Source organism: Vigna angularis, chromosome 9 (assembly GCF_016808095.1).
Source record: "Vigna angularis cultivar LongXiaoDou No.4 chromosome 9, ASM1680809v1, whole genome shotgun sequence".
Classification (NCBI taxonomy): Eukaryota; Viridiplantae; Streptophyta; class Magnoliopsida; order Fabales; family Fabaceae; genus Vigna; species Vigna angularis.
The window spans coordinates 7,724,687-7,734,916 of NC_068978.1; the positions used below are offsets into that span (position 1 = coordinate 7,724,687).

Here is a 10,230-nt window from a genome sequence, read left to right on the forward strand (position 1 = left end):
TTTTTATGATATTTTATTCTTGTACTATGTGTTAGATAAATGTAAAAGTATATTATATTATTATTTTTTTAGTGGAATTCTAACTTCTCTTCTGAGTCTTCTTTCCTTTAAGCCAACGCTAATCCCCATTATTGCCGGCCCATTTCATAAATTATTTGTGTCTAAAAGAATAATGTTTGGATGAAAAGAGATAATTTGTTCCATTAACAAGTGAGAGTGGTGAAGTGTGGTTGAGGTTGGAAAAGTCATTCCTTTAATTAACTCAAAGCATCAAAAGCGAAAAAAAAGACGATGATAAAGATAAGCATTAAGAAGCACATAATAGTGATTTTGACAGTTTTCAATAACAACAACTCCATTCCATGACAAGCAGTGGTGCTGCTACATTGCTGTTAGCTACATTTCAATGTCTTCATTACCTAAGACACTTATTCTGTCTTTTAACTTTTTATCTCTCTCTACCATTTCATTGCTGGTTTTATGTATACTATTAAAATGTTGGCTTTCCATTTGGAGAATGAGAGTGCTGCGATTGGAGGCTTTTTGTTTCGGCTTTTTGTTTCAAAAGGGGTGTAATTTGCTTTAGTAATTATTGAGATATACAAATTTTAAATATTTTTATAAATATTGAGATATACAAATTTTAAATGTTTTTATAAATATTGAGATATACAAATTTTTTATTGAACTAGTGTTTTGAAACGTACTCTTTTTTTAATTCAAAATCTTGTTTAAAATTATGATTACAATTTATTTAATATCTTGTTTTAAACCATGATTCTAAGCATGTTTTTATTTTTTTTAAATGTGTTTTAAAAATAATTTTTGGTAGCACGTTTTAGCTTTTCTTTTTCAATTTTTTATTTATTTTTGAAATAGTGACTGTAGGCACATTTTTAATATATATATATATATATATATATATATATATATATATATATTAAATCAATCTCTTTAATCATTTTTTGGTTTTTTCTTATTTATTTAATAATGTAACTTATTGTATTCTTTTAAAAAATTAAAAATTAACATATAATTTTTAATTGATTATTGTATTTATTTTGTATAGTGTTATTAATTAGTTAAAATAATGATGCTAATTCAATCTAATAATTTGAAAAATAAAGGACAATAAGAAAACTAATAAATAAATAAAAATTCAGGGGCTCAAACATTAAATAAACAAAAAATTGAAATTAAATTTCTTTATTGTTAATATGGATAATTCTTCATTTTCTTTGCATATTCTCAAAAAGAAAGTTACGAAGATAAGAAAATTACAATTTTTATTCCTTTTCAAAATGCTGATGAATATGTTGAATGTACATTATTAACTAATCATTGTCCTTAACTTTATAGTTACAAAAAAAAAAAACAATGTCATAATTGATGATCATTTATAAATTCAATAGAAAAAATAACTACACTGCTTAAGCTCCAACATATCAATTGGAAAAATCTCTTGTGGAAAATCACAAGCTTTGATCAGGTAAAGAGTTGCATGGTTTAGGAGTGACCCCACTATACTGAGATGTTAATACTGACAGATATGATGCCCTTCACATTTTATGGTATGCATGTTCATTCTTCTGACATATATGTCCTTCACATGCCCTCCTCTTCCTGCTGCAGTCTTCATTCTGACCCCTGATTCTGTGTCAATGGCTGTGATGTCTTTAGCTCTGACATCTTGGATTCCACCTGAATCTCACTTCCTAAGACAATGGTTGCACCTTCTGGAGAAATGCATGGTAGCTTTCTCACCACCAAATGCTTTCTTGGCCAGCCAAACTTTATGCCATACTCATCCCATCCACTTTTCACTGCCACACAGACAGTCATCTCCAGAAACTATGTAGCAGTCCTCAATTTTTATATTTGTGCATGAGTCTAAGGCCAAAATAAGAAGTGAAAACAAAGAAGTTGAGGTTGTGTTAAGACTTCTCTTAACCACATTATCAAACTAAGAAATCAAAATGATTGTAAATACCCTTAGTCAAAATTAAAAAATTGGATAGTTTATCGTGTAATTCACAAAAATAAAAGTTAACTTTTTTATTTCATGTTCCTCATAAGTCTTGACCACTTTTCAATTGAAGTTATCGTGATGATAAATTCTTAATAAATGTTATAGGATATTGTCTACACGCCTCTCAATTTATAGAATATATTTCACAACTTTTAATTTATAATATATTTTATGACTTTTAATTTGTAAGATATATTTCACGACTTTCAATTTATAAAATATCCTTCATGACTTTAAATTTATAGGATATTGTTCACGTATTTTAATTTATAGGATAATGTTCACGACTTTCAATTTATAAGATATCGTTCATGACTTTCAATTGAACAATTGTTTATGATGGACGTAAAGGCACTAGTGGAGGATAAGATGAAATTGATGACATGTAGCTCTTAAGCTGAGCCCGAGAAAGTAGAACTAGACAAAATTGTCTAGTAGAGTGGAGTACTTGACAAGATTGTCGAGTAATAAAGAAAACTTGACAAGTTTTCTTAGTAGTAAGGAGATGTCAACTAGACAACCAAGCATGTTGAAGAGGTTGGTAAAATATACAAATAACCCAAACAACAAGATGAAGCATATGAAGCACTCAACAAATTGTCAAGTAATACAGTGAACTTGGCAAGACAATCAAGTAACGTGAACAGGCCAACCAGACAACTAAATCTAGAGAGGTGCTTGGAAAGTTTACATAGCTCGAAGGAGCATGCATAGAGCTTGGTGGAAAATTGGTAGAACATGTCGTCAACTCAAAGGAACATGAGGCTAACTCGATTGGGCTTAATTTGAAAAAATTCACACAATTAAAATCATCAAAATTTAGAACAATTTTAGTTTAAGCATACTTTAAGAAAAGTCAAACATATTTTAAGAAACCGTCGCCATGCATGACATTTTACTTTTTCAAAATTTTATAAGAAAATGGTCTTAAAAAGTTATTAAGATTAATAATGACTTATTCGTAAATAAAAATCAACTATCCCAAGTTTGAAAATTATAGTGTAGGTTATTTTAATTTTTTAAAATTTGACAAACGCTTAATATACACTTGGAGAGGAAATAAAAATATAAGTTTATAAATTATATGATGTGATAAAAAAAAGTGTAATAGGTATAGATATTGATTTAGTTATAGATGATATAATGTTTATTATTACAAATACTCATAAAACTGCTGAAATTTTATTCTTCTTTTTCATCTAACTAACTATTGCATCTCTATATTCAAAGAGTAATTTTGTTAAAAAGCTAATGTGATTGAAAAAAAAATATAGGGAAAAAAATGTAAAAGGGAGGAAAGCAAAATTTACAAAAGAAAATGTAGTAAGAATAGATATAATAATTTTGAATTCTCACAACTTTACGTAATATATTTTAAGTAGAGTTGTTTTGTTGAAAAACAATGTCTTTCCCACTTTAAGTTTATATTTGGCTTAAATTCTAAAACTTGTCTTCATATAAAATTTACTATTTTTTTTAATAAATTGAGTTTTAATGTTACCCTAATCATGGAAGAAAATATAATTTTGAATTTAACTTTTAAAGTTTACTTAACATATCAATAGAAATGTCGAGTCCAAATGTTCACATAAATTTTTTTGTAATAATTTTCTATTTTATTTTAATTTTTTTTCTTTTTGTGTTCTGTATATATCGTTATAGTCACCAAATCTTGAGCTGCATACCTGGGTTTATGCCATCAGTGTTTGGAGATGGAAGAGAAGCCAAATAAAAAATATAGAATGGGAGTCTGTCAGACAACCCTGCGACCATCCCTAGCTTGTAAAGTCAGGGAACGATCCTCTACAGTTGGTGATGGAGCCTAGTCCGCAAACAAGACCCACACTACCGTTAATCACGCTCTGATCACAGGGTCATGGTTCATCCACCAGACTTCAGTTCCTGTCTCCTTAGAACTTAAGGATACAGAGGTACGAGCCTATAGAACAGATCCTGTTCAAGTAAGGTCATGACCAACCCTGTCTGGTTCACGTTTATAAATGTACTTTATTTCCAAAATTCTTTCGATGTGGGACTAAATTTGCTATTGTCATTGTGAACAATTCCTGTCTAGCTAGTTTCTTATTACTTGCAATCTGAATATGATATTTGTGGTGGCAAGTCAGATTGTAATCTCAACATTTACCGGTTAGATAAACACTCTAACTATATCAATTACTCTGCTTTCACACTGCATGCACCCTATTTTTCTATTTATTCTGCTATACTTTTTTTATGTTCTCTCTCTGTGTCTCTGCTTTTTTTTTTTACTTTCATTTACACTTTATCACCATTTATCATCCTTGGTTTTTATACTACGGCAGTTATATTAAGGCAATGAATCTGAGTAAGTAAAGTTTGGGAACTAGAATTCAAAGTTTTGATGCGTAGCACATGTTTGATGAAAAGGTTCATCAACTTTAACTACTAGGTTGATTGTTTGATGCATGCAACTTTTTGTTTGCATACCTGTGACGATAACATCACTTAGGTTTGTTCCGAATATGAAGCTGGTGTACCTTCCAGCAGCTGCGTCTCTTCCTCTGCCATACGATGGGAGTTAGCTTCAGCACAGGCCACTCACTCATGTCCTAAACCAAGAAAAATTTTGGTTAGTAGTGTCACAGTGATAGTCCCAAAATGTACCACACTAGGAACTGTTTCAGTTTGAACAAAAGGCTAAAAGTGTATTGGAATTGGTTCACACCACACTATTGCACTGGCAGAGTTATGAATCTCATATTCGTGATTGCTTTTTCATCAGAGGAGGAACAAAAATGAGAGAGATACCTGAGATGCAAGGAGAACAGCATCTTTGTGGAGGTAGATGGTGAAATGACTGGTAAGCCATTTTCCAGCAGGAACATAGAGCTGAGCCCCCCCTTTTAAAGCATACTCACTCAGATGACTGATTGCAGACTCAAAAATAAAATTCCTTTCAAGTTTGGGAATCTTCAACCGGTCTCTGCTGTAATTTATATTTCGATTAAGGTGAGTTAATATTAAGTGGCTTAATATTAGGAAATGATGAGTAGGAAAAGTGTGGAGGAAGTACTCCGTTGGGCTTAAATTCAGTGTAATATACAGATAGAAATCTTGTTATAGTTACATTCCTTTTCTGATGATGAATGGGAAAAGTTTTAAGAGGGCGTATTTGGAGATTATCACATTTTCCTTCATCAACTATTCGTATATTTACATCTACTAAAATCCTTTGGAATAGAGCAGTGTGCACAAGATTATCTTTTCCTGCCTTTCCAGATTTTTTTCTTGGATTAAATAAAATTGCATTGATGATGGAGTGAAAGATATGCAATACTGAAACATTTCAAATGGAGTGTAAGAATATATTTTCAGTAACCAATCCTTAAGTGGCTTTATATATGTGCCCTAGTTCATCATATATTCGAATGCCGCGCTAAAAATACATGTGAACATTTAACTTTAATTATAAAGCAGATTCGATGAACTGTGATAGTAGATTTATTCTACTTTAAATTTGGTGGGCAAGATGAATAAGACAATAGGAATTTGAATACCAATTAATTATGTATCTAATTTGGTTTCTTCTTTTGAGGAAAAGCAAAGCTCATGTAATAATTAGGCCAAGCAGTGATCCTAGATATAGAGGAAAAGGAAAATAGATAATGTGAATGCATAATACTGTCGTCGTAAAAAACACATTGGTGCTTAAAAGAATCACTGTTCGTTTCTAAAGCCATGCAACCTAAATGTAGCATTTTCCAAGTTCCAATAATGGATGTCACTAAGAAAAACATTCCATGCAAAAACTAGAAACGAACATCATGCACTTCAAAAATATGTAAAGTATATATAAGAACTTAAGAAAAGCTTCTCTTCTTTCTATTATATACACTAATTAGTTTGAAAAATGTGCATATGTAACTTGAATCTGTCAAGGATGCTTCATCTTTCAGCTCACCGCATCCCGAGATCACACGAATGCACAACCGAAGAATTAATGTGTTTCCCACTTGTTTTTATCACTTTAATTATCTTCACAATGATTCATTCATATATGCAAGAAACAACTAAAGGTAAAAAGTATATACGGAAATTACTAAAGTTAAGTAAAGTAAAAGATTAATATATACAAATATATTTTTAGTGGTTTATATTTAATTATATCTTTAAATTATATCAAATAGTATCATGGATATTTAAAGCGACATATGGGAAAATGTTGAAATCATCTTGTCTTTCGATTAAAATTACAATTAAGAATAAAGGATATATACTTTTTTGAATATTTGTTCGAGGTATGACTTTATATACATCACTAACTAATTAGGCAATTTCTAAAATATAGCTTTTTTTAATAATGAGAAAATATTAACTCCTATAAATAATAAGCAAATAAAAAAAAATCATGATGAAATCAATCTTCATGTAATTAAGAGGTTTCTGCTTCTGCTCCTTCAACAATAGATTTAGCTTATCCAAAAATATTATATGGTGCTTCTACCACTATAGTTAATGTTTTAAGTGGATCCTTCACCCAACCAAAGCAAGGAGTTAAAACCGAACATTTAAAAAATTGCATTTATATATATATATATATATATATATATATATATATATATATATATATATATATATATATATATATATATATCCTCCTAATTCTGTTTGATTTTCCTCTGTTTCTTGCAACAGTCATTTACTTTTACAGTATTAACCTGCTATTAGTGCCTCTTAAATTGTTTCTCTTTATCTTAAATTCTATTACATCTTCTCTTGAAATGTGTTACAACCTGTGTTCATACAAAAGAAATTAAACCAATTACCGAAAAGATAAAATATCTATCATGAAGATGGTTATTCTCACACCCTTGAGAATTCATACAGCCATTAGGGCTAGTGTAGCCTCACATAAATAGTATGCTTAATGTGAAGTGACTATAGAAGAATTTCTCCCCAGTTGAGATCCAACACATTCAACAAATCATTGAAATGTAAGCAGAAAACCAGGGAGGGAAAAAGCAAAGTTTATCAGATACACTATGTGTGCGTGTGTGTGTGCATATATGTATGTATATATATATATATATATATATATATATATATATATATATATATATATGTATGTATGTATGTATGTATGTATGTATGTATGTATGTATATATGTATGTATGTATATATGCACATTATTTTGTTGGAAATATGTATGACAGATGCAAGTTTAGCAGCAATCAAAGCAGTAGAAATTTGGTCTCCGAGAGACAAGAATTTTACCTGCTCTTCAGCTCACGCACATGGCTTGTCACATATATATGCATTAATCCAACCAAACACACAATCAATGAAAGAGAAACACACTTCCTTTATATTTGACACAATACAACCAGAAAGTAGTTATATTCCATGGTTTAATTCGGACATCACCCACTGAAGGAAACAAAGCAAAAGAAGCAACACTTTGAACCAAAGACAGAAAGAGAAAAACAAAGTACTAGGAAAAGAAAGAAAGCTGTGTGGTTCCTTATGCAGCTTAACATCACTTCTTTTTTCTGCCAAAGATTTGCTGAATGGTTAATGGTTTTGTTATCTCATTGGAAGTGGAGCTGGAAGTAGAAGAGGCTGAACTGGAGGATGAAGCACTTGCAGTTCCACTTCCACCACTGGGTGGCTTTCGGAAGGGTGATAGAATCTGCTGAATGTCTATCTTTGGTGCCATTTGGATAGTGGTAACAAGATCTTAAACAAAGAAACTACAAAATGAAACACTAAAACTTTTGCCCTTAATTTGAAGATAAATTTTGCTTGCAGTGAAGCTATTTATATCCATGGAACATGTTCTGTTTAAATCCAAGACATGATTTAGTGATATTTTTTTTCAATTATTAATTGGAGATAAATGAGATTTGAGTTCTAAAGATATATTGATATTTTTAATTCAAAACTTTAATTCAAAACTTGAATTCAAGGTGTTTATGAATTTTTAAAGTCAAGGTGTTATGAATTACTTTTTTTCTGTCACTAATAAAGCTGAGTTTTTTATTTTCTCCATTAGAAAAAAATTATATAAATATAATATGAATCTAACTAATATAAGAAAATTAACATTATTTTTAACTCCAAATTTTAAAATAATATGAATTTGAATTTTTTTTTAACTGTCATTAGTATAATTGAGTTTTTCTATTTTCTCCCATAAACTCATTAGGAAGAGTCACATAAACGTGATATAAAGTTTAACCTCCATAAATTGTTAGGAAGATAACAAAAATAATAAATCTTTACATATTGATATTATTTTCAATCCAAAAATTTTAAGAAAATGAATTTATGAATTTTTTATATTATATTATTTTTTTTTTCATTTTTAGGGCAGCATATATATGTTACTGAATGTTTTAAAGATATTAGGGCAGCATATATATGTTACTTAATAAAACTGTTTGTTGATTAATGATAAATTTTCGTGTATCCTAAACTTTTATCTCTCCCTCCTGAACTTTTATTTATTTTTTCTTAATTTAGTTCTGACCAAAAATTTATCTGTCTGATTTAAATGTATGAGTTTGTAACAGATGGGTGAAACTTAAAAGAGATTATGAAAGAATACTCAAATAATTGAGCGAAACCGTGAGAATAAAGCTAGCTGAAATTGCAAGGTTTTAAGTCTGTATAATTGTACTGATATGGAAATGTGAGAATATTGAAATTTAAAAACATAAGAAGACTAAACGTACACACACACACAGATCCATCTGAAAAGCAGTGATTGAGATACAAAAGTTGTCAAATAATTGAGTTTATGTTAACTGTCATCTGAAAAGCAAGTTTTTTTTATATGTATTTTCTCTGATAACTCACTAATGCTGTGTTTCAGTTATAGTTTGTAATGAAGCAATGATATCAATCATGTGACATTGTTGAAAAATTCTTAGGATCTAATCTTTAGAATTCTGATTTTGAGTTATGAGAACAGAACTTGTTTTGGTTGTCTAAAAGAAAAAATAAATAAAAATCTGATTTTGTTTATTTTGAATCTAACTCTATTTAAAAGAACAACTGGGTATCTCTACAAAAAATGCATCTGTGTTCCTTTTATACTTTCACAACATCATATATTATGTATTCGTGCAAATACGTTGAATCTAATAAAGCATGCATGTGCGTTAATATCTAGCCAACTTTTTCGAACTTTTTCGATCGAATTGATTGCATGAATCAATAATAAAGTATGAGTTTCCACGTTACATGCCTTAAGTTTTGCTTTCATTTGCAGACAAAAGTGATGAGATTATAATAAAAAAATGTGATTTTGACATATGAAAATCTTTTGTTTTCACACGTGCAGTTAAACAATGTGATTTGATTTTTGTATGCTTTTGCTTTTAATTGAAGGAATCATTCATGCATAAAAAATGAATGGAATTTGAATCGAAGACAGCGTAAAAACTCAGGTTGATGTCAGTTATCTTTTATATGATATGTTATTGTTGTTTTACTGCATAATCCATTTGCTTTCAATGATGAGCATGCACTTTTATGATGATGAGGAGACATGTGTACATGCTATCCTAGATTTGTAGTGCTAATACGGTACATAAAAGAGACTGAGTTTTGTTTGTTTGAATGTTATAGCATAACAAAAAAGGAAGCTTCACATTTTTCTTTTCTTCTTTTGTTAAGATCAATGCCACAATTCTCTCTATTGTACGGCTGTGATTATTATTTATAAAGAGATTTTATCGGTTATACACATTTTGTTTGTAATTTTGTATTTTAAATTTTTATTTAAATCAAAATAATTATATTATCAATTTTATCTTTTAAGTAATGTTATTTTTTAAATTTAATTAATTTTTTAATTTGACCATTTTTTAATTTAACTATTTTCTTAAATTAAAATAACTTATAATAAAAAAAATTATCTAAAAAAAGAAAATTGTAAAAAAAATTAAATTTATTTTTGTAATTATAATAATGATAATAATAATAATATTTTTTTGTTATTATGAAAAAATGTAAACACACATGTGTTATGTGTTTCCAAGTGTTATAATAAGAAAAATTTCTCTTAACAATTATTTTTCCAAAGTATAATTATTAGTGTGAAAGATATTTTTTATAACAACTATTTATATCGGTTATAATCCACCACTGGTATAGTACCATAATTATAAATAAAATAACACTTTTTATACGAATTGTGCAAGTGACATTTTTT

The 10,230-nt window shown here is 29.0% G+C and overlaps 1 non-coding gene across 1 annotated transcript; it reads right to left on the reverse strand.

Moving 5' to 3' along the window:
- Positions 1-3,776: 3,776 nt before the first annotated feature.
- On the reverse strand, positions 3,777-4,000 carry LOC128194176 (small nucleolar RNA U3). The gene has a single exon (XR_008245490.1). It is a non-coding gene; the product is annotated as a small nucleolar RNA U3 (small nucleolar RNA).
- Positions 4,001-10,230: the final 6,230 nt, after the last annotated feature.